General features: G+C 41.7%; 1 pseudogene; it reads left to right on the top strand.

The window, feature by feature from the left end:
- Positions 1-19,542: 19,542 nt before the first annotated feature.
- On the top strand, positions 19,543-23,627 carry LOC139147894 (uncharacterized; annotated as a pseudogene).
- The last annotated feature ends 2,205 nt before the right edge of the window (positions 23,628-25,832 follow it).

Raw genomic sequence — 25,832 nt, 5'->3', positions numbered from 1 at the left:
AAAGTGTTTCTCTTTCGGCCGCCCCTGCCACCGAACGCATCATCCGTGTTATTTCAGTAAGCAAATTGAAATTGTCGCGAAATATGTCATACAAAGTGTCAATGTTTGTCCACGGAATGGGCCTTAAATGAACAATGGCAAATAAAACAATTGCCACAATCGAGCAAACAGAATCGCTATAGGTGTTCTCCGGCAAACTTGTTAAATTGGAACAGCAGAATAATAGAGCGGGTTATATCCACATCATTTTCAGCCATTCACGTTAAGTGTGTGCACACAAAACAGGTGAGCTTTGTGCAGCAGTGACCTGAAGAAGGACGTCGGTAAGAGACAACGAGAGAGAGAGAGAGAGAGAGAGAGAGAGAGAGAGAGAGAGAGAGAGAGAGAGAGAGAGAGAGAGAGAGAGAGAGAGAGAGAGAGAGAGAGAGAGAGACAGAGAGACAGAGAGACAGACAGAGACAGACAGACAGACAGACAGAGAGACAGAGACAGACAGACAGACAGACAGACAGAGAAAGGGAGAAATAGAGAAGAGACAGACAGACAAACCGACAGAGGGGAGGGGGAGTCTAGTTTTATCATATTTTTAAGTGCAAGCAATGGAACACAGTAATTCTTCTCTTGGTCCGTAGACCGAGCATCGCTGAGCACTATCTATCTCAGACACACGCTTAGTTCACACATATAATGAAACCACAGAACAAGTCGTAAGACAGAAACCGTTCTTATAAACCAACGTAAACATTCCTGCATTTCCTACATCCGTGATCGCTTCAAAGAGTTCTAGCTACACGACGCTGGCGACCGGGCAAATTTCATTTCGGATAAACAGTGTTATAGGTTATCTCAATATAGTCTCCATTCTTTCTGCATTTATCGATGCGTTACATGGTGGCTTCGTGCATTACCGTGCAACCGTGCGAGAAGCGTTGTCACCCCTCCCCCTCCCCTCCCGCCCGCGGAATATCCTCCTTGGGCCGCTATCTGCATCTGTCTCCGGGTTCAAAGGTCATTGAAATTTTCCAAGACCACACATGAACTTTTCCTCAGCAAGAATGTAGACTCATCTATAACCGACACGTCTTGGATATCTAAACACATCGTTTTTCATGTCGAGACACTCGGTTAAAAACCCCGATTTAGACATCATAACACGCTCTACTTTTGAGCCCTTAGAATCCCTAAAACCAACAATCCCTTGTTCATTTCACCTTCTGTTTCCCACTCTTGCGGTGGCTGTACACAAACGTAGGCACTGCCATTGTCGAAAAACCTAATTTCCTTCGCCTTTCTTCCCAAAATTCTCATTCGGCAATTAAACCCTCCTCCTTCGACTGTGGGCAGCGCGTTGAATGGTGACTGACCGCCTTTATTAAGTGCAGAAGATGTTCGCTAATTAGATGGCGGAGAATTTGGTTGACGGACGAGTAAGGGCGTGAACCGCAAGGCGCCACCTGGTATCACTCGTCAATGCAGGTAGTGAGATTTCGATAATCTAATGGAATGTTTTCTTTTCTTTAACTCAAAGGATGGACAGTTTGAAAGATCACGTCATCCTTTCCTATAAAATCTCTCTCTCTCTCTCTCTCTCTCTCTCTCTCTCTCTCTCTCTCTCTCTCTCTCTCTCTCTCTCTCTCTCTCTCTCTCTCTCTCTCTGATACATGAAGAATTGTCTACACGTAAGCCAACATTCAATGAACATAGTTACTCTATTTTTGCCCGATTTCTCGGCTTATTTCTCGTCAGACATCTAATACCAGCTTCAAATATTACGAAAAATACACGGCCCGTGTCAATGAGCAAGTTCCAACCGGATCTAAAGAGGAAGAGGGTGAGGGGGAGGGGGGCTTTCTAGTTCTCGTTTTTTTTGTCCTTTGTTCTGACTGGGTAACTGTAAAGTTTGAGTCAAATATGGTTGCATAGCTCCGCTCTGTTCATGATGAACGCGGTCACGCATCATGGCGCCCGTGGAAAAGATAATCTTCAATCTTTTCATTACCGACAGTGTGAAAAAGATAATATTGTATATTTCATTACCGAGAGTTTTTGCCTTATTTTAATTAGTCATAAATTATTTAGAAAGAACAGGCAGCCACTCGACGACTGTTTATCGAAGGATCCTCAAAGACCATCACAGTACCCCAAATGCCCGCATCGTTGTCATTATGTGAACGTCTTGACTTTCATCAAGTTAATTTTCAATGCGGAACACAGTCCTTTTTTTCTGTCTGCCGTATACGATTAACACTAAAAAAGATTAGCATATTTGTTCTCGCTTCTTGGATGGTTAGTCGGACGTCACCCTTGGTTGTCAAAATACCAAAGACCGGCGGGCCATTATCTATGAAGTTTCCAGGCCCTATTATTATGATTAATTGCCATGACTGTAGCATATGCTCAACAGTTAGGTATCTCGGGAAATTTATTAGGAAGTAAAACGCTAGAACGGTGAACAGAAAATTAATAGGAAACAAGCACGAATGTTTTATGGTGAGTATTTGCCTGTCTTTCTGATAACACATCGACTTTTATTTCTGATGACGTTCAAGACTTGGCATGCAATAATTAAGCGAGATCGTGTCTGTGCATCATCTTCCGTTAAAGAACAATTAGTTGAATGCAATACCACAAGTTTCCAGTTGGCTGATTTTTGTCATCAATCACGTGAATAGCCGGATTTGGTAAAATCGTTTTTACACGACTCTCTTCCTCCCTGCCTTCTCTTGAATGCAGTCTTAATATCATTGAAATAGAGTAGCTCGTCTTACCGCCGTTTTTTTTGTTGTTAATTGTGTCATATTTGGTGACATATCTATTTATCTAATATATATATATATATATATATATATATATATATATATATTCACTAACAATATGTGTGCAAATTCTGAGAGAGAGAGAGAGAGAGAGAGAGAGAGAGAGAGAGAGAGAGAGAGAGAGAGAGAGAAATTACAATAGGAATAATTACATTATAGCTTTAACAGTACCAGTGAGTTTTCTGACGTCATCACCCAGATTATTACTAATAATGTATCTGGATTATCCAGCATTGTATTCCAGATGTTTTCTTTCAATAATATACCCCCTCCCGGCTCATTATTGACTCAAGCAAACTTTGCACAACATAATGTACTCGGCGTTGCCCTCTACATTATGTCGTGTAAAATATACTTTCGTTAATAATGGGCCGGGAGGGGTATATATAGCATAAATGAAAAGTACAAAGTCTTAATGCAAGGTTAATGAAACTTAATTAACGGCTTATTAATATAAAAAAAAAAATATATATATATATATATACATATACATATATACATATATACATATACATATATACAAATATATATATATATATATATATATATATATATATATATATATATATATATATATATATATATATATTAAATGCGTAGTTTAAAGTAGTACATAGTAACAAGTGGATGACGCAGGACCATCACGTGAGAAACGCGTTTGATTTGACAGTTTCCCTCATTTTCGCGTCACTCAGTGAACGAAACTTTCTCCTAATCGACACCTCGTATCAGCAGGGGCTGAGAAAATTCCCAGAAAAAGAAGGAAAAAATGATGTACCACCACTTCCCGATTCGGCAATCGTCTGTACCCACGCTTTTAAATAAGCCTTTTGTTTCAAACCAAGTCTGACCAGTGTGTTACCGTCACGGAAAATGACCGCGAACATTGTGTCGATACAGCCATGGGTGGCAGTGTCCGATTCCCAGCGGGACATGGGTGAGTTGAACTCGGCAAACACCGCTCACAACTGATGTTACCGCGTTGTAAAGGATTGCCAGGAAAATCTCAAGATTGCTTCGTTTCAACCCATCGTATCTTTAGATAAAACAAACGATCTGCTACATCCCTCAATGAAAATAAGTCTTCACCTTATCGATTGCCTGGACGATACGTCATGTATCTCTCCGTCAACTATTTTCTATGCATTGGTAACAAATATCGAGTGCATACACACGGTGTTTACACAGAATATGAGACATGGTATCAGGAAAGCCATAGAAAGGGTATTGCTTTTAGCAAAGTAATTTTTGAAGAGATTCCCACGGAATTCAAAAGGCATAAAAAGACATGAAATGAGAGTACAAGACAGCACCATAAACGATCTCCGTAGGAGTGATGACGGTGTATTGATAGAGCTCATCGAACTAAGGAAAGTCCCTTTTCAAGGTGTCATACACGTCTAACATCTGCCGATCAAGTCCGCAAGATATTTTCGATTTCAAAGTCGTCTACATGGCCAGACACCTACGCGATCGTCCGAGCGTCGGACAGTGGCAAAATGCTCAATATATCATTGGCTGTGTTTGCCTTCCTCCAATGTGTTTTTTTTTTGGTGATCATTACAATATGCTGAGATTCGTCTTACTGGGGAACAAATTAAAATTTTGAACCACTTTTGCAATAATTAATCATTTTATTTTTTTCTCAAAATTTTCTTTCTATTTATTAGCTCACCAGAACGCCGAGGCCCCATAGTCCGAGATCTCTCCGCTATTAGTGAATATTACTAGGACATGTATGGCAATTTTGAGAGTGGCATGATGCGCCAAGCGCTTTGATAATAATGGTAACCTCATGTATAATTAATGAACACGATTGGAACTAATTTAGGCGAATGGGATCTTTTAATCGTTCAAATTCATCAAAACTGTTTGTTGCCCTTTGGCTGACGTTGCAATATTACAAATTACCCATAAACACAAGTGAATTGCAAACAAAGTAGCTGAGCTTAAATTTGTTGATTAAATCAACATTTACTACGATATTCCATTCTCCCAAATTAATTCCACTCGTGTTTATCTGAGTCTAGAGGGTTGAGTTTTAATCGGCCACGGCGCGTTAGATGTCACATGTTAATATCCATCTATATCATGAACTTTGTGATCACCTGGGGTGATGTGACCAGAAAACTGCAATGCCGGCATCTTTATTGTCGCCTCAATTGTGCAAGCACCCGCTCTCATGGCAAGTGTTTGTAATGCTCGCTTCGTCTCAGTGCTCCGACACTTTACGTCAACTGGATGTGACTTCAACTTCAGCTGGTTTTTCTTAATAGCTGCAAATTAGAAAAAAAAGCGTGTCTACCCGTGCACGCCTAATTAAATCGCAGGTTGGACTGAAATCACCCATTATTGAATTTATTCAGACCGTGGCGTTGCGGTTCGCCTGCCGTCTGTAGACTCACTTGGTGTCGCCATAGCGGTCTCGCCTGCTTGCAACAATCTTCGCCGACAAGGGATGGAAAACCACGGGAAAAATAAAAGAGTGAACGACATTTGCAGTTCCCTTTAACGGCCATCGGCGCTTTTCTCTTGGAAGAATTAAAGGAACATTAGCTGTAACTTTTAACTAATTTTTCACTACTCTGTTTCAATGTATCAACTACAGAATTTTACTATAATCCGATCATCATGACCAATGCCCGGTGTCTTGCTTGCCAACACAGCCTGTATATGTGAAATGACCATTGTTATTGTTGATAAATGTATTCTAGTCCGGACCTGAATACAAAAGTTAAACAATAACAATGCAGATTATACTCATACAGAGTATATTTATGAGCTAAATATTAGGAATTTCTCCATGGTTCAGGGATTCAAACCAGAAACTGCAGATGATACACAGAACAAAGAAAATTTTAAAAATTACCAAAGTTACAGTTAATGGATCTTTAAAGATGTAAAACGATATCAAGTAAAAGTCCCGTATGAGCACTTCACATTTCCTCTATACGTTATGATAATCCATGTATCAATTTTTTTGTGTACTTATTGTACACTTTTGCTTGTGTTTCGTTTTAAACTCAGTATCATTCTGAGCTGTTCAACCATATTGGCTACCTGACGCTTTTATGTAGTGATCTTGATTCCTGTGAATGGTACGGTTTACTTTGTAAATATCGGCTGAATACCGGTAGAATTCAATCCATAGGAAACTGATCCAAACCACGAATATTTCAAATGAATTTTTCATTTCCACCAAGCAACACAATTTCGAAAACAGTAATTCATTGCAAGGCGCTAGACTGACGAATGCTAGACCATTGCTAAGCTGCGGTGCAATTCAATATTAGCTTCAGTGGGTACGTTGTCTTTCATCATTGATCAAGGGCACCCTTAGACAAGTTCTGTTTCGATCATGAAGAGGGTCCGGCCAAATGGAGCCCACTGCGCAAACTCCATCTAATTCTCTTAAGAGCGAGCATGTTCTTGAAAGACACCGTCTGGTATCCTTCTCGCTAACTCGCCTGGTTCGTTTATTCGTGGTATATTGCACCTTGGCGGTTTGTGTTTATATATAGGCTAGTATCTGAACCCAAACTTTGTCATGTTATGGTTAATTTTACAATATTTATATCGAGAGCCATCGGTCGGCACATGTATCAAATGGAGATTGCGTTATATCAAGACAAAGAAATAATGAAATGATAACAAAGAAAACCTAATCTGCCGAGATTTTTCTATGTATAATAAGGCAACATCATAACTACTCTCTCTCTCTCTCTCTCTCTCTCTCTCTCTCTCTCTCTCTCTCTCTCTCTCTCTCTCCATATAATAGTAGTAGACTTTATTTAAAGAGGGTAGTCAGAGTTACAACTGAATTGTAATGTCAATCACAGCCCTTTAAGAGCTCATAAAAGTACATGCGAATAAATAGCACATACCGCAAGTGTACGTATATGTGTATGTGCGAATGTATTATTTTGAACGAATATATATATACATAAACAAATAAAGGTCGAAAGAATATTATATTACTTGTTATGAAACTAAAATGACAATGGTGGTGCCTTCTTTGCTTTTGCGTTTTTTCTCTTGTCCATTTTTGTGGCATAACACTAATACTACAACCATCAAATTGATGATCATAAACATTGGTGATAACATTGAATGTTATCATCAGTGTTTATGCTGCTTTCAAATTAGAATTGTTCCTTCATTACCCCACTTGCAATAAGTACATGCCTACTTAATGTGGAAGTGGGTGTGCGTGAGATGCGATAGAAACAAGAAATGTGGAAAATAGATATACAGAGAAGTGCTTGTAGCACACCAGTCGCTCACTGGTTTACCGTCACATCATATTACACGCAAATTCATATTTTTCGGCGCGGTACTTCTCGCGACGTTTGGTGCGGACACGCACGATCACTAACCCTCGAATAGTTTTTTATATGTCAGCAGTGCGCTTAAAAGAGGGTCTCCGTGTTCATTTCATTAATCAAGGCTTTCTAGGAAAAGATCATCTGAAACTAATGAAATGGAATCCATCTGATTAATTTAATACAGTTTTTGATCACGGGCGAAATGCGGACTTTCATTGACGCTTTCACAGGCAAACCCTATTAGACAATACATTTTCATCGAAACCGCCCAACCAATGAGAAATGAAGAGAAAACAGGAAGGTCACGCCTTTCAGCTTTAAGGTAGTATGCGCCTCAAAAGTGAAAGACTTAAACTTTTGCTCAGACTTTCCGCAAGGAATATTTCAACCATTCACTTTCAAATAAAGAATAAAAATCGGGGGGGGGGGGGGAGGGCAGAGGTCATCGTGCAAATTTTTGTACTAGAGAAACAAATTACCCAAGATTTACCAATGTTTGAAATTCAAAATGGCCGCGATCCCTGTGTTAACTCTGGTGAAAACTATTTTTTGTTATTTTCAAAAAACTAAGTCGGTGAAAGTTTTTCTGACTCAAAGGGTTTCAAAATGAGCCCCCGCAAGTGGTAGATCACAAAAGAATGGGGATAGTTTGAGAGTCCAAATATCTGTCCCCGAGGCGCATTCTACGCCTTAATCGTTTAAGAAATGAAAACGAAAGGGTCATTGAAAAACTTGGGACTGGTCGTGAACCAGCAGCCGCCAGAAGACAGGGTCGCAATTTTCGCTCGTTAAAGGGACATAAGCTGTAACTTGTGGCAAGTTTTTCAGTATTCTGCTTCTGTATATCAACTACAGTGTCTGACTCCAATCCGTTTGTCATGCTGAAATTTCGAGTATTCTTTTTGTCAACACAGCTTGTATGTGTGTAGTGATCATTTTTTATTATTTACAAATGAATTCTAGTCCGGACTTGAATACAATGTTCAACAATGACAATGGAGATTATACTCATATAGGTTGTGTTTATATGCTAAATACTTGGCATTAAATTGCAGTTTAGGCATTGAATGCAGAAAGTGTAGGGAAACCACAAAAGTTCTGAAAAAATAACCAAAAGATACAGCTTATGGAGCTTTAAGTTGAGTGTTTTCATTTTTGTCGTCATCAAGGAAGATTGGTTTTTTATTTAGTCACCTGGAAAGATTACGAAGAAAAAATACTTTAAAGTCTGCAGAAAATCGTACACTTGAAGGAAGCCGTGGCATAATATGTGGCGGACACTGATGAAATAATTTTGCAAAGTACACTGCAGTTTACCAATACCACACGGTAAACGTCGACAAATGTGTACAACAGAGAAAGTTATCTGACACTAGACTACTGGACATATCATATCGTGCATCGGTATTCATTTATTTCGTGTTTGATATAAGACTTCAGAATTTATTGACTCTTTCCCTGTTGTTGGACAACAATCTTTCAAGAAAGAGCGATTCTGTCCTGCAAAATCGCCTTTCGCAATCAAATCTGTGAGGCGAGATGCCTCAGTTAGACATGTTTTTGAAAACCTTAGAATAAAAAATATTGCTCCGCAAACATGTGTCTCTCTCTCAAATTGTCAATACTTTAATTAAGTTGACGTCTTCGACTGTTGCATTACTCACTGCCATAATGTTACAGGAGGGTGACTTCTTTGGTTTAGAACTAGAGCGAAGTACCTCTTTACTCCTCGAAGTCATCTTTAAGCCGTTTTTCCCGATAGCTAACGGAGAACTACTTTCTCGGCGTCATTTCAATAACCTCTGAACTCCCGACGATAACAGTAATCAAAGAGGAGTAACTGTAAAACAAAAGACAAAATTGCTACCTCGCCGCAAGAAAGACGTTCTCGCAAACAGTTCGCGCTAAATTAAGAGGAAGACCTTCGCAAAATCTCTGATATGGGACTGAGGGAAACGTCCGGTCTACAGCTGTACCTAAGTCCGCATGTCCCTGTAAAACGGAAAGTCAGACTTCGATATGCGACTACTATTATTGAAGACATATTCCGTACGTGCCAAGAATTCCCTCGACTACCAGGCACATTTACGTAAGGTGATAGTGATGGGGTGAATGATTGGTAAGCATTGATACGTCCAGAGAATTGCGGAGACTACTGTGAATGTACGGAGCCGAGCAACCCCTTCCGTAACCTGTCCAGCCTGTCTAACGAATGTTGATAGGTGGGTCAAAGTTCAAATATATTAAGTGGTACGATTTCCCAGAAGCGATTGTCCATGGTGATCATGGACGATCGTATCAGATATGCTCTTTTCCGAAACAAAGAGGGCTGTCCGTGGCCGATCATAATACATTTTTATATTTCGAAATGCAAATCTTAATGGAAGATCAGATTTGTGTGCATACTGGATGTTCCAGCACTGAGATCGAATCATGAATGATCAGCTAGGGTTAATTCAAATGGAATTGTATGTCCCGTTGTCTGTATTGCCTCATGTCGCCGCGGTTGACACTGTATCTGGAAATGAAAGGAGGGCTAAATATATATGTGGAACAGAGAGCCCTTATGTCTGCTGTCCTTCGGTTCACGCCGGCAATTATCCTTTGCTCGTAATTTTGGTCCACGGAAAGGTTGATGGTACAGCGAAGTGATATCAGCGGCAATCTGGGCAATGGGGCAAACCATAAACCACGGGACCGCCCGGTAGAATATGTACCCGTATCGACTATTTAAATGTTGTTTTCCGGCCTACCAGCCTCACTTGACAGCGTATTCGCTGATCTCTGTCATTATACGTTGGCAAATGCAGATATTGTAGGACACTCGAGGTTACTCAGTTTGGTGTTGGCTGGTTGCTTGGGTCTCCGCGGCACAGGGGCGATGCTTTGCTACGTCCACGTTCATCTCATTCAGCGGACGATCAACACTTACCTCTTCCGCAATAAGTATGTATAGGAGAACACTGTTCTTCAGTAGAATATAGAAAGACAATTAGAAAGATAGACAAATACGTAAACTCTATTTAAAGACAGATGAACAGTCAAATGGATGGATGGGTGGGTGGATTGGGAGAGAGGAGAGGAGGAGGAGGGCAGGAGGTTGGTCTGAAGAGGAAGAGGGCTATAGCACCAATTTTCAAGAATATACAAGAGAAGACGCCAGGAGGAAAATTCCCACACTTGATGTTTTAGTGAATTGGAAATAAATTAAGATCACCAAATCCGCCCGTCTACCTGTACTGTTCGCGTTCGCACCCAACTATTTTCCCTAACCCCCATTTTGCCTGTCTTTCTATATATACAAATAAAGTTTGCAAAAAAGAAGAAAGTTTAAAGGCGAGTGTATGGCTTCTCTGACGTTAATGAATGCCTATTGTTAAATAAAAAACAGCAAATTCTACATTCCAGCAGAATTTTTTTTGCTATAAAACTGATACAAGTGACTTGTATCTCACTTTTGTCCTTCATATTTCTCTACGTTATTTACATGTCATCGAACGCTCTCAGAGTTGAACCTGACGATATAAGTACAAGTCAAGTTAAACTTACGGTTACTATAATAAAAAATCAATAAAAAGTTTACACACATAAAAATTCCTCCCTTTCTGTCCGTGTCTCCTGTCTCAGTCTTTGTCTGTCTGTCTCACTCCCACTCTCTCTGCTCTCTCTCCCTCTCACTCTCTGTCTCCCTCCCTCCCCCCTCTCTCTCTCACTCTCTCTCTCTCTCTCTCTCTCTCTCTCTCTCTCTCTCTCTCTCTCTCTCTCTCTCTCTCTCTCTCTCTCTCTCTCTCTCTCTCTCTCTCTCTCTCTCTGTAGTTCGAAGATCAAAAAAGCGGCCGACTGTTTGATGTCAGTGTTTCCCCTAGGGAAGGAACTGCACCCATTCATTCATTTTTGGGAATGGGCTTCTTTTCCCAGGTCCGGGGTGTCACGACAAGCTATACATTACAATGCCTATATCATTATCAATTGCCCGAATACAATTGCGATTATTTGGCTTTTGTTCCAGAAAGCAATCACTGTAATTGGCTAATTAGTGAATTGTTTCGCTAGCAGGAAATCGTAAATTAAACCGAACGCGAATGTCCCTTGACTCACACAGGACCATGGGCATAAGCGACTGTCCTTTGCCTCTACCCATCTGTTGATCGATCCATCTCTCCTTCGCTGTCCCTTTACGGGGATCCACTCTCAATTATGGCCATTTGGACATATTTGTATGATTTTCATATAAATATGTATACTTCAAAGGAGTAATACGATATGTATGTATGTATGTATGTATGTATGTATGTATGTATGTATGTATGTATGTATGTATGTATGTATGTATGTATGTATGTATGTATGTTTCTGACTTCGTCCCGTGACTTGTGTCTCATTTTCGTCTTCGCTATTTAACGTTGTTAATTTCATGTCAGAGAAAATCCCTGGGAAGTGAACCTGAACCTGAATATATATATATATATATATATATATATATATATATATATATATATATATATATATATATATATATATATATATCATATTATTAAATCCACCGTTAGCTAATACGACAATGAGAAAGCTTTTACTTATATTAGAAACAATCTATCATCGTTAAGGTCGGATCATGTTTCGAAAGTTCAATTAAAGGGTTAATTAATTGTCGCTTTCCCCTTGTTATCTCGACTACTCGCAGAGGAGGTCAAAGACAGTGAATAAAACAAGATGCTAGTTTTCACAGCTTGGCCATGTTGGTATGTTCATTTCTCGAGCACAAGGTGTTGAAAGTACTTTGAGGTGCACGCCATTGTTAAGTAGGGATATTAATTACAATTATCGTATTCGTCGTTCCATCTTGTTCATTTCGATGACACTTTTATGTTATTTATTGTCACGGGTCCCCATTGGAGCGCCATTTCAATAATCTGTATGCTGTAAATCAATAAAAAGAAATTGACTCGCAATCCCAATTATGTGTGTCACATATTTACGGGCTCGTTACGTCTGTTTCATTTTTTCTCTCACTCTCGCCGACGTTTGTCATGTCCCTTTCTTTCCAGCATGCGTTCAAATAACCAAGGGGCATCTTGATCGGGTAACATGTCGGAATCGATTTCCCGGTGCCGTCGTCTTTGTAGCCAGCGAAACGCGCCTTTGTCGCGCGCTTCAATTGTCCATACTTTTCTTTCTTTCTGTCGTTTTTTTTTGTCCCATCATTTTTTCGCTCATCATAATTGAAAATAGGAAAGCATTGAAATGAATTCGGCTAAATGGAATGGCGAGGTATTCCAGCAGGATTGAAATCGACGCCCTTGACAAAGAGACACTCAATTAATGCCCTACACTTTTCCAGCAATTCAAGTCCCCGAGGTTCTGTTTATTTTGTGTAACATTTGACTCGCCAAGTCATTTTCAGGCGGGCAAATCATTCGAGGAAATTTTATTAAAGATTGATTATCCATTTAGTGTCTTCTCAATTGGCTCGACTGCTTTCTAAATTCTTGCCAGAAGCTTGTCTATTTCGCCTGGCTCTTTTTACAACGGATTACGTGAAGGCGCTCTGTGGTTTTCCCGCCACTCTTACTAGAGGACGCGTGAAACTAACAGTTGAATCGCGCGCGCCTATTTACGTGATTATCTGGTCCCCTCGGACGGGAAGTCAATTCTCTCTCTCTCTTCCCTCCTTTTCGGTCCCCTGTTCCGTTTCTTTTTGTGTTTGCTGCGAATAATCTTGTTTTTACGTGAGTTCTAAAAGACGTTCTTTCCGTGTAATGGAATATAGAAACAACGGACAATTCGTTGTATAGTGTGCAGACTCCTACACCCGGGCACCGCTCAGTGCTGGAGCCGGTTTCGGCTGCGAGCTTTCAGGCGCTCGATGATAAATTTTGTCAGTCCTCGTATAACACACTTTGAACCCCCCCCCCCTCTACTTCTAAACGACTAAGAATATTAGCGGTTTAAGTTTTAATGACTTCGTCGTAAAAGTGAATCTTATCGCGATATTTTATTTCTCAAAACCGAGATTTCGACATTCGAATCCCAGGGTCACTCGCAAATTATCAAACGTCGCACCGCAATATACATGTACTTCGTTGCTTGCTTAAAACGCCGACGCCGCCTAGATATACGAAATTCAACCAATATTAACTAATTAGTAATAACTAATTAGTAATTAATTAATTAGTAATAACTGTGGCAAAGAGAACTAAAAGTTCCTCTCTAAACGATTCCAGGGCGGAAAATACAGTAACAATCAATCTGTAGTGTCCGGGTCTGTCACAGTACTTGACTGGCATGTGTAAGAACACTCTCAGCGCCACGAGGTGGCTCCCCTGGCGAACCCGGTCAACGTATAAGTGGATAACGCTAATTGAATGGTTGGTAACATGTCGATTAAGACGTATTGGTATCATTTCCATAATGGTCATCGATGTCTCGCGGGTTGAAGGTCATATATATGTTCATCGGTAGTCGCAGAAATAAAGCCATATTTACTTATTAACTGTATTCAATTTATTAATTCAATTTAGCGTAGAAGCTGCAAACAAAGAATTGCAAATCTGCATTACTAAATGTATGCATGTATCTCTATCCCTCCTTCTCTCCTCCTTCTCTCTCTCTCTCTCCTCTCTCTCTCTCTCTCTCTCTCTCTCTCTCTCTCTCTCTCTCTTCTCTCTCTCTCTCTCTCTCTCTATATATATATATATAAAGAGATGTTTGTGTATGTATGTAAATGTGTTAGTATCTAAGCATCTGAAATCGTACATAGATACATAGATACATACATACATAGATACATACATACATACATACATACATACATACATACATACATACATACATACATACATACATACATACATACATACATACATACATACATACATACATACATACATACATACATACATACATACATACATACGTTGTGCTTCTGTTCAAGTAAACATGGAAAATATTAAATTTCGGTCATGCGGCGGATTTATTACATTAAATCATTCGTTTATAGGAAAAGTAGTTTTTGTATGTCGAGTTCCTCCATGATCTCCCCACGGTGCCATGTACTGGTGTAGGATAGCCATGCATTTACTGTCAGCCGTGCAGTCGAATTCAATTTCGCATTCTGGCAAAACGTTGAGTTCATCTCATCAAATGTGAATCGATATAAGGGTTTGTTTTAAACTGTTTCTATTAAAGTTTATTAAAAATTTGGGACTCAATTGTTTAGACTTGTCGATATTGAAGTCATTGATGACATTTGTTTCAGAAGTATGAGGCTTTTGAATGTTTAGTAATTTGTTTTCAATTAATGGGTAATGAATTTCTAGGCAGGAAAACAAAATGTCATCGTTGACAAAAGCAAGTCGGCGAAAGGTTAGTTTTTGTGTCATCTTGTTTTAATTAGCGCTATTTTTTTTCTAAATTCTGCTCCGCCCTGTGATTTTAATCAAAAGGGGGAAATATACCTTTCTGTGGTACCTTACAATGACGATGTATCTTTTCTGTTGCCGTTTCACTGACAGAAATTTTGATGATTGTTAATCTACCAGTCATTTAAACAGACGGCCATTTGCATTTGCTATTTGCTGTACTTGTATTGCCCCGTTTCGCGTCACCGTTTACACGAAGTGCGCTATATAATCGCCTTCAGCGGATAATTGCAAGCAACTAATTATTCAATGAAAGCCCCGGTAGTTGTAACTTTGCGTGTTGATATGTTTGTAAAATCCCCTGTCCCCAACTTGTGAACACAGCTTCTGACGACTACAATTTATTTATTTGTCAATACTCAGATTTGCATATTTTACACGATGCAGTTATGTTTGCATGGCTAATACTTAACATACAGTTTTGAGAGGGGCTCTTTTGTGAGGAGGAGAGGGTTAAAGAAAAGTAATCGTCTTCTCGCAAAAAAGATTGATATCATCATGCTTTTGAACATTACTTTCGGGTCACATCACAAGCAACTGGTACGTAATTTGCCGCTCACGTGAAATATAGGGTAGGCACCACAGCTTGGATGCCCACTCACTCTTGTTGTTGCGTTTAGCTCATTGTATATCAGCGGGTGATAGATCATAGAGGACGGCCCTCAAAGACAACGAGGATGAGACAACTTGTTTTCTCAGTGTTTTTTTAATTGTCTTTCATTAGGGGGTGTGTTCCGCGGTTGCCCTCTGACATGCTGCGACCGCTTTTCATTCAGCATTTGTTATCGTGGTTTGTTTTTCTTTCGTTCGTTTTGTTTTGTTTACAAATAGCAGCGGAATATCGCTGTCTCATAACCGTCGTACTATTTCTAGTCGTAGTATTTGTACTGTGTTGTAAACTGGAATCGAAGGGAATCAATTTTCGCCAAGTCATAAATTTCACTGTCATCGCGTGCCTCCCCTCTCCCCCCTCACTACCTGTAAATTGTAACAACCAAAATGCATCTGTTAAGACTAGTACAATGCCTGATTAATCTTCAATCCAACAAGTGACGCCAAAAGTAAATATTCACCTTCTATATTTCCTTGTTTCTCTAACGACATCTGCCTCGCAAACAAAAACAAATGCAGCAAGAAAATCAGCGTATCCGTGTTAAGATCAGCAACCCTAGAGCAGAAAAAAAGATGTTTCGGTATTAATTTAATTTTCTTTTAATAACAGAATGCATGTCGGTAGCGCTGTTCGGAAGCAGGACGCATTGGATGAAAATGCGTTCACAAAGCCGCACCAGCCACGTCGGGATGAAGTGACGCTCAAGAGAGCCCCGTGAATTATCCTTGCGATAGACGAGTCTACCTGAATTGATCAGGAATTGGTCTGAAACGTACTGGCACATCTGCCCCTCTATCTCTCCTGCATTCCACTTCAATTGATGTGCAAACACAAAACAAGCGCAAATAGCTAGTATGATCATGCCCGACTTTTCAAATGTATCTATTCTCTACCTGTATTATTCCGACCTCTTCCATTGTTTGCTCTGCCGGCCTATTCCTGAGATTTCCCGGGGCTGTTTTCATCTCCTATTTCTAATCGTACCATTCCATTTACTCTTTTAACATTTATTTATAAAAAGCGCGGTTGAAAAAAGAAGATGGTACGAACTGGCCTCGCGCGCACTGCTTCATCGGTCATTGGACCGTGACGATTGAGACGCTCACGGCATCCCACGTTTACCCTTTTGCACAGTCCAATTCGAAACGGCGAGCTATCACGCAGGTCTAGTTTGTAGGATCGACCGAAATACATGATAATTAAGACAGAGAAATGTACACCGAAATGTACACAGTAAATCCGAACACATTCCCTCCGATACGGTGGCTGGGAGACTGTGATTCGAACGGACGCGATGTTCATCTCTCTCTCTCTCTCTCTCTCTCTCTCTCTCTCTCTCTCTCTCTCTCTCTCTCTCTCTCTCTCTCTCTCTCTCTCTCTCTCTCTCTCTCTCTCTCTCTCTCTCTCTCTCTGATGGACATCCATCACCACGACAAATGTCACAAAGTTCGAGCCAGAGATGTGGACATCAATATTAAAATGTTCCGTGGATTGCATGTCAAAATCGTTGATGTGAAACCATTGCAAACAATGTGATTTACACGCATTTTAATGAAAAAGTAGCGCCAACTATTAAAACTTCCCAACTGTGATTCAATCATTTGCTTCAAAGTTCTTTTTTGTTTTTTGTTGGGGGGGGGGGTTGTTTTTTCTTATTCGTTGAGATAATCTGAGTTTTCCGAACGGGAGCTCAAAATGATTTTGGGCTGTTGAATTTTATCCCGGCATATTCGCGCCGGATCCAAACGTTGAGACTGTCTCTTTATTGTAAATTATGGTTTACTTGTTCCCCCCTGTGCCGGCGGCGAATTAGGCCATTATCACTATTATCTAACGATGAATATTTGAAAACATGGCCTGCACACGCCCTTACATTTAAAGAGACAGAAGCTGGTGTTTGACACGCGATATTATCATCGCTATTTTTGTATTCCGTGTATCGACCATCGGTTCCAACGTTGCTCCCAGCACCAAGTGGTGACGCCCCTACGTTCAGCCTGCCATTACAAATCAGTGCACAGATAAGGCACATTGTTATCGGGTCACAGGTGAATTTATGTCTGAAGAGAGATCATTCATTCTGTGATACAAACCTTGTACAACTTGGCAAATGTTCAGGAAGCCATTATGCCTTTACTTGTAGTGGTACAGCGGAAGCTCCAAATACCATACCAATGAAATATCGCAAATACAAAAAGCCGTTACCTTGCCTCGAAAGTCGCTATTATTTGATTAAATATAAACGATGACAGGAAAAGGAAAGAATGTAAGCCGCTGATTAAAGCTAGACGAACTCCAGCCGCAATCTGACAGAATCTGCGTGATTTACTTATTGTGTTATCGAGGAAGTCAATTGAACACGAGGAAACGCTTTTCAGCTGTACTCGACCGCACGAGTACTATAACGAAAGTGATTTGACCGGGTGTTTGGTCGGCTACGCTTGCGCGAAAGGCCGCGAGCTTGTTTTGCGAGCCAGCGTTACGCGTCCACACATCGGAGGCAAGTGTCTGCAACAGGACGTGGCGTAAACACCACTTGGAAGAACACGAAACGTAACCCGAAACTCTCTCCAATCGAACACACACTTCAGCAGAAATTCGCCAGGAATATTTACCGAGATCTTTGGAATGGTTTAATAACTTTGCAAAACACGGTGCCGGGCCAGACGTAATGGATACGTGCGTATGTATTCAACCCTTAAGAAACTTTTTAATTCTTTCGTTGACAGCTAGTCGTGTCGTCAGCTCTAAGGATTTTCCCACACTAGCCAGATGGCCCTGTCGACAACGTGCCGGCAAGATCATGCAGAGTAAATCTATTGGTTGAAAAGGGACATTGCACGCAACAAAAATACTCATTTCCAACTGTATGCCTGTGTTCTGGTTTCTCAGGGAATTCGATTTGAAAATGCTGTGCACTACGGAAAATTTCACAAGTTGGAGCGCCTAACTTGAAATGACTGCATATGATAAGTTATCAGGGATAGATAGCAGGGCTTTGCAAGACATTTTGCCACATCTGGCCGTTAATGGCGTCTCTAAAAGCTTTGAACTGTTTTACATACCAGGCGCACGATATTTGCCGTAGGCACGGACACTCAACGCGCTCCGGCAGACTTTTTACGGTTAGACCAGACTTCGAAGTTTTGGTAGGTGTAAATGTCAAGGCTTAAGGGAAGTAAACTGCTGCCAGAGGGGGAGGAGGTGTTGAAGAATCGATGGGGAATGATGCACCCGTGCAGCGAACAAGGAATATTGGAGAGGGAGAGAGGCAAAGGGTAGGGGGATGGAGGCGAACGTTCCAATGATTCGGAGCATTCTTTGGTACGAGTGGTTGGAAATTATAGCCAGTCGGCTAAACAATTTTGAAAAGGTATGCGAAGTATTGTTATCGAAACCGCGTGGATACTGGGAGACAGAAGCCGAGTGAATAGTTTCTGTAAAGTGTGGTAGTTGAAAAGACGCAGGGCTGTTTCACTGGTATGTCTCTGATGCGTGTCAACTGTCAATAATGTGCTCTTGTTTTTGGGAGGGCGATATTTTAGAGCCGGCGATAGTTCGAAAGTCATTGGCCATGATTCATTTAGGCCAAGGAGCGGCTCAGGCTAGCCTAGAATTCTATTCGTCCGCTTGCCTCCGTACCTCCGGGTAGGAGGTACGGAGGCAAGCGGACGAATAGAATTCTAGGCTAGCTCAGGCCGTCCAGTTTCGAAGTCTCTGCCCCTCTGCCACATCTTCGATGCCCGGTGAAAGCTGAAGAGTTATTCAAAACACAAATTCAAAATGTAGCAAGCAACATGAAGCAATCAGACTGAACTTAAACTTGTGAAACGAACTGCAAGAGAACGTGGAGACTGATTGTATTGGTTGATTTAAGATGAACAGGATGGCGGAGAAAGTAAACACGTACTCATCTAGAATTCAAGCATATCAAATTGCGGTAACTTTCTCCCTGTATTTACAGATGAAATCGAAAATGATGTATGTATGTATGTATGTATGTATGTATGTATGTATGTATGTATGTATGTATGTATGTATGTATGTATGTATGTATGTATGTATGTATGTATGTAAGTATGTATGTATGTATGTATGTATGTATGTATGTATGTATGTATGTATGTATGTATGTGTGTGTGTGTGTATGTATGTATGTATGTATGTTATGTCAATTCGTAGGTTGTCTGACTGTGATTGAGAGAAACCTGATGGCAGTTATGCACCTCTCTACGTTCTTCCGCCCCTCCCCTCCTTCCCTCCCCTCTCTCTCTCTCTCTCTCCTCTCTCTCTCTCTCTCTCTCTCCTCTCTCTCTCTCTCTCTCTCTCTCTCTCTCTCTCTCTCTCTCTCTCTCTCTCTCTCTCTCTCTCATGCAAGACAATTGAACTACAGGACGCCATAACAACCTATCACTATTCGAAGTGTCGTCAAGTACGATGAAGAAGTACTGAGACATGCCCTTATTCGATCGCGCGTGTAAGTAGACAACCATTGACTAAGTTATCGTGTCTAGTGTCAGGAAATTCTCCCCGTTGTGGCCCAATTAAAAAGAGAGAATAAGAAACACACTTGTTTGAACACAAAACAACATCGACACACCTATCCATGTTCAATGATGCGGTATGTCGTGAGTGGGAAGAATTCCTCACACGTCTTCAGATCTGCGCAGTCAATCTCAGCGACTCACAAAACGCATCGGCTTCGCTCGGCACACTGCCGTCAGATTTGAGGAGCCGCCATGCCCGCCGTTACATGCGACCGACCGGAGGTCGAGCGCCCCCATATTTCCGATCGATTTCGGAGATTCGCTGTGTGTACCTTGGCCTCGTTCTGGGATTCTTGTTTTAAGACCACTGAAGGTCAGTGTAGATTGCCGTCAATCTTCTTCTCAAACTTGCAAGGTTTTGACAAAATCAAAGTACCAGCCAATCACATCCCTCGATACATGATACGCGCCATTTTCACACAATACTTCTGTTTACCAAAATGGGTGGTCAGTTTCTCTTCAGAAAAATTCAAAATAAACACGGGTGAAAGCGGCTTGGGTGGGCTGTTTTAATTGGTGTTTCGATTTTATAAACAAACTTTTGCCGATGGCGGATGGCGATTGGAGGAGACGCGCTGGACACGTGTAGATGTGTCGTAATGGGTCTTTGTCAAACTTGTGGGTGGGCAATGTCACAAAGGACTATTTGCTCAATGTTGCATTTACACACTCATGCGATAGCCAACCTAACCCCAAATACAACAACATTCAACAACTCTAAAACAAAGTGGCGTACAACTCTCCAAGAATAACAGAGACTGGTCATTTCCCCCAAGAGCCAGTGCGACGGTAGGGAGTCTGTCCTATCGCTTGGTCATTGATTCTGAGGACCCATACGTGACAGGTGCGCCTTCTGAACCATCCAGATTTTTCAACTTTTGCTTTCACCTTGAATCCGAAAAACCTGTGATTTGACAACCCAAGGGCTATGACTTCTCTGAGCAATCTCTACGCCAGCAGTTTCGCCCCTCACCCAACGCAGGGCCATCTCAGCTATCTCACCCACCACCACGGATGTTTCTTCACCCACACCGCCCGGGACGACTCGTACAACCCGCTGACTTTGAACGTCTTGGAGAGGCGGGAACAGCCCCAGAAGCCGCCGTACTCGTACATCGCGCTCATAGCCATGGCCATCCGCAGTGCCCCTGAGCAGAAGATCACCTTGAACGGCATCTACCAATTCATCATGGAGAGATTCCCCTATTACCATGACAACAAGCAGGGCTGGCAGAACTCGATCCGCCACAACCTGAGTTTGAACGACTGCTTCGTGAAGATGCCCGGGAGAAAGGTAAACCAGGGAAAGGCAATTACTGGACTTTGGCGGCCGACTCGGAAGAAATGTTCGAAAACGGCAACTTCCGTCGTCGGAAGCGTCGACCGAAGAGCCAGATCAAAACGGGCGATGTCTCCGAGAAAAGACGGACCAAGGACTCTTGCGACGATGCCAAACTTGAACAGGTGAGAAGCGACGAAAACTCGGCGAGCGGCGTTAGTGACGAAACTGCCAAAGATGCACCCGTCAGCGATTGTAGCCGGTCCAACCACGACCAAGATTTTAGAGATATTGACGAACATTTTCTCCGCAGTGACGGGGAGGAATTGTCGTCACCGGAAAGCCGAAATCAGGACTCTAAGAAAGACACCATTGAGCAGAGCAACAGTGACTGTTCGCTGTCAGACTATGACGACTTTTCAGAAAGCGAGGAACTCGGAAAGTTCACAGTTCAGCAGAGGTTTATTTTGTGTGAGAGAGAAAAGATTGACTGTGAAGGAATCCAGGCTAAATTTGCGTCTTCTCTATCTCCGATTGAACGGACAGACAATTCAAATATGACGCGACAGGAAAACTGTGTAAGAAGCAACGCGTTCAGCATAGAGAATATCATTAAACCCGACAAGAAAGGCAGAAGAACGCCCGGCACGATCGACAAAATTCGCCCTCTGAGCAACATTTCGCCGTCGTCACGCGCCCCAAGTGCTCCCCTGAAATCAGACGACGAGAGTGACTTACACGACGGCAGGCGCGGACCGTTGTACGCGCAGAACAACTGCGAAAAACTCATGAAACTGGCCAGCCTGGTGGACAGAATCAATCCGGTGCATCGGGACAGCCTGAGGAATCCGGTCTTGGACGTGGAGTCGTATCTCCCGCACGAGCTGAGACAGGGCTACGGCGCCGCACAGTACTCGGCCCAGGCCCCGTTTCACCCGTTGCCGGTGCAGGTCTCTCCGTCATCCCCGTACCCGAGCGGTGCCGTCAGCGCCAGCTCGTACCACCAACTCCTGCCGCTGAGGTACTCACCCTACCACCCGTCATTCCCTTACTATCTGTCGCACTACCAGTCGCCCGTAAACGGCACCGGTCCGCTACCGGCGTCGCACACCGTGGCGTTTCCGTACGGGATAAAACCGTGGACAATGACTGACAGGCCGGGGAGAGAAGGTCGCTTGGCATGTTTACTGTAGATCACCATTAAAACTCTTTTATTGTGTTTATAAATTGATAAGTTGACAATTTAGAAAGATCTTGGCGTTTCTAAATATCGAACTGTAAAGTGTGCCGAACGAGGACCAGCCCTCCTGTAAAAATACTCATATAATTAATTTTCTGACAAGTTCAATGTCTCTTTTCAATTTTTGTATTTGAATGACTGTGTAGGAACGTGATTAATATTTATATTTCTGTAATATTAGTAGAGAGTTGCGAATGTTTTTACAACATTTGAATTTTGAATAACTAGTATGTCAACACGTGCTCTTCTTTTATTTGAGAAAATCTAAACTCAACTTTTGAAATGTAATTAAACTATTAACAGATTTAAAGTGTGTTAAAGTAGAGTTTCTATAAGAAAGGAAACGTGTAGTGGGCTGTTTCGCGGAAACGAAATCGTCAAAACAAAGTGTCGATTCCCCATGATAGATTGGCTAACGGGTCCAGTGTGCGTAATGTTTAATTGCAGTTAACTATTTTTGCACCACAATCAAACAAATTCGTGGTCCCGCTCACATAGCACTCTGAGAAGCCACAACCGTGGCAGGCAGGCGGGCGGGAAGGTCGGTGGAACTTGTCTCGTATTTATGAGCTGCTATTTTTAAAACAAGGAGTCTTCTTTTTGTGTGTTAATATAACAGTTTTCGATCATGTGTTGCTTTTTTAATTTAAATCGTGGACATTGATTGATACAAGGTCGGGAAGCAGTGCTTGTCTTCACTTGTATAAAATTGTATCTTGATAACCGCCAACGTTTTGAAAACGGAGCGGGATAATATCTCCGTCGAGCGATGTGTCTCACACGTCGGTTAGCCTCGGCTGTCATTCCGTTCTTGGTTCGTTTACACGGGTGACATTTGTGTATTTTGACTGTTTGAAAATCACCCATAGAATGACGAACGTCTCGGAACGTGTGTGGGCATTTACTTAAAACAACGGACGAGATCCCGAGATTCATTATTTAGTTTGCGGAATGAGGTACATCCGAACGGGACACTGTGCATGTATATTTTCAAAACAACCAGATAGATGTGTGTAAAGTTACCCACGGACTGATTTATGTCTGTTTTGAAACATACATAGGAAGCACACACACCGTGACCTTTTAGGCACTCTGGAAGGAATGAATTAAAGATTGACAAACAAGAATTTATAAATCTCCAGTCTGAACGTGTATTCATTTCTCTTTAATCTCGACGATATCAGTAGCAGATATTTTTTCTGTTTGAGAAGTTACACCAGCGGAGATGCACTTTTATCAGGCATTTCATGCGACGATATCCATGCGAAATGAGTTCAGTGCATTGGAAAAGAAATAAAGTGCTAAGAGGACAAACTTTTAGATCGTTCCTTTCTTTCATCCAGGCCCAAAGTCTTAATATTTTCCACTGGCCAATAAAAGCTGCACTAGATATCTGACATTCACTCGGTAGTATTTCAGGAGCCCACAGTTTCATGAAAGACGCTGGCAGACTTTTAACTCGGGAAGCAATATCAATTTACAACACACCCTGTTTTTCTTTCCCATGCAATAGAACCCGGCTTGTTTAATTTCCAACGATTGCGAGATATTTTGACTCCGTAAATGAGGAGAAATTGCTTCATTGTGCTCCCGTGGAGAAACCGTCCCAAGCGATAAACGATCGGAAGAAAATGAAACGAGTTGGCTGTTTGCTTTTTCTTCATTATTCGTTCCTATTTTTTTATAAATAGGCGGTTTTTTAATGAAATGTTGGAGTCAATAATATTGTTTCCATAGCCAACGTTTGGGGGAAACCGGAAAATACAAATAAACAGTTCAGGATAATCAATAATGTGTTTAGGGCGTTCATTACAGCAGAGGTTATTGGTTGCTTCAACAAACTGCTCGCCAATTGTTCGGGCCATTGTTAGGCGCGGGCTTTTAGTAGGCTGCGTGTTAAGGGGTTATTTAAACAACACCGTCGGTATTGAATGCTGGTCGCAGTTGACGGGCGTTAGGAAAAACATTATTAGGCAGGGGCCTTTGTTGGGACAAATTCCTGCTTTGAGAATGGGACTCGGAGCTGGAGGGGAAAATCTTCCGAGCGAGTGCCCACCTACAACACGGGCTATTCATCTGGAGTGGCCAGGTAAAAATAAAAAGAGACGACGCAGGTAAAGTTTGTTTGACCAAAGGGCCCACGTTTACATAAGTTGTAACATCTCAAGTTTTTTTTCAAAGGTTTGGCGGGTTGTTCCTTAAAAGAACTGTATGAATCGTGTGAAAACCTGTTGCAACAACAATACTCACGGTTGAATGCTTCCAACGTTTTTAAGTGTTTGTGGAGAGTAACTAAAAGCTCTGCCCATGGGAAACGCCACCAAGCGGAGAGGGGGTACAGGGAGGGGGTGTCCGTGAGGACAAATATCCGTGGGAACAGGTACCTGCGGTCTTGGCCCAACAGGAAATAGGCAATATCAGGTGTGCGACTGTACGGTAGTCTGAATGTAATATAGCGGGTCGTTTTAACTGGCTCCTGTTATGTTTCATAGCATTCGTCAATCACGTGTCAATTGATTCTAATCTTTTGGTCAACAACACCGCGACAAATATAAACAAACATAATTAACACGCCGTTACAATAATAGGAGCCCAGACATTGCACACAACTGTCAAATACCTGGTCGCTGGGCGTTTATGAACTACCTACAAAGTCCCGGTTCAAACAGTTTATTAAACCCTCAATCGGTGGGGCTTTTTAAGTATATATTTTGTAACGATTATAACGTCGTTATCAGCGTTTTCAATCTACCGAAAACGAATCGCACGCTCGGTGCTCACATGCAGTACGCCTGAAAATAGTTGTCATACTTCGGAGCCAATGTTTTCCTTGGTTTACACGGACTTTTTTGTCCGCTACAAAAACGTCTCGAGTGGTTGTCAAGTTTACATAAGTTTGAAAGTAATTCGACTGGAGACCATTCCCATCGGGTGAAAAGAACGAGCAATGGAAGTAAGCTTGGCGTGGGCTGCTCTTTATCAGGGAGACCCATGGTGAACAATTGGGAATAGTCCACGACGGTAGATGGGAATTTGCCAAAACGGTTCAGAGAGAGAGAGAGAGAGAGAGAGAGAGAGAGAGAGAGAGAGAGAGAGAGAGAGAGAGAGAGAGAGAGAGAGAGAGAGAGAGAGAGATTTTCTGTCGCGTTTTAGAGTTATGAGGTGTCATTCCACCACGGTGATGCTTCCGGCGTACAAGGCGTTGTCAGTGGATACCACGATGTTGTGAAAGAAATATATGGCCCGATGTCAAGGTGCTCTTGACCCGGTAGTAAGTTTCGTGTCGTGTGAAAGTTTAATGACTTGACTCAGTCACCCTCAATCCCAAAATATGTACATTTCTAAACATATAGCTTGATCTCAAACAAACACAGGGCACATAAATTTTGACAGTTTGGGTAAATTCGGTGACTTTCGGAGATGTCGTATTTACACGCATTCAAATTGTCTGGGGTGGCCGTATACATTTCAAAAAACTTTTACAACTTTGTAAATTTGCCCCTCCACCCCTCTACCATTCACAAGTTTTTATTTGTCATGGTAAAATTGACAACTAGAAAATTGCAGGATTTCGCCGACAACGACCGCGCC

This window comes from Ptychodera flava, chromosome 13 (assembly GCF_041260155.1).
Source record: "Ptychodera flava strain L36383 chromosome 13, AS_Pfla_20210202, whole genome shotgun sequence".
NCBI lineage: Eukaryota > Metazoa > Hemichordata > Enteropneusta > Ptychoderidae > Ptychodera > Ptychodera flava.
The sequence above is the reverse complement of the archived record's forward strand: the minus strand, read 5'-3'. Positions and strand labels throughout refer to the sequence as shown.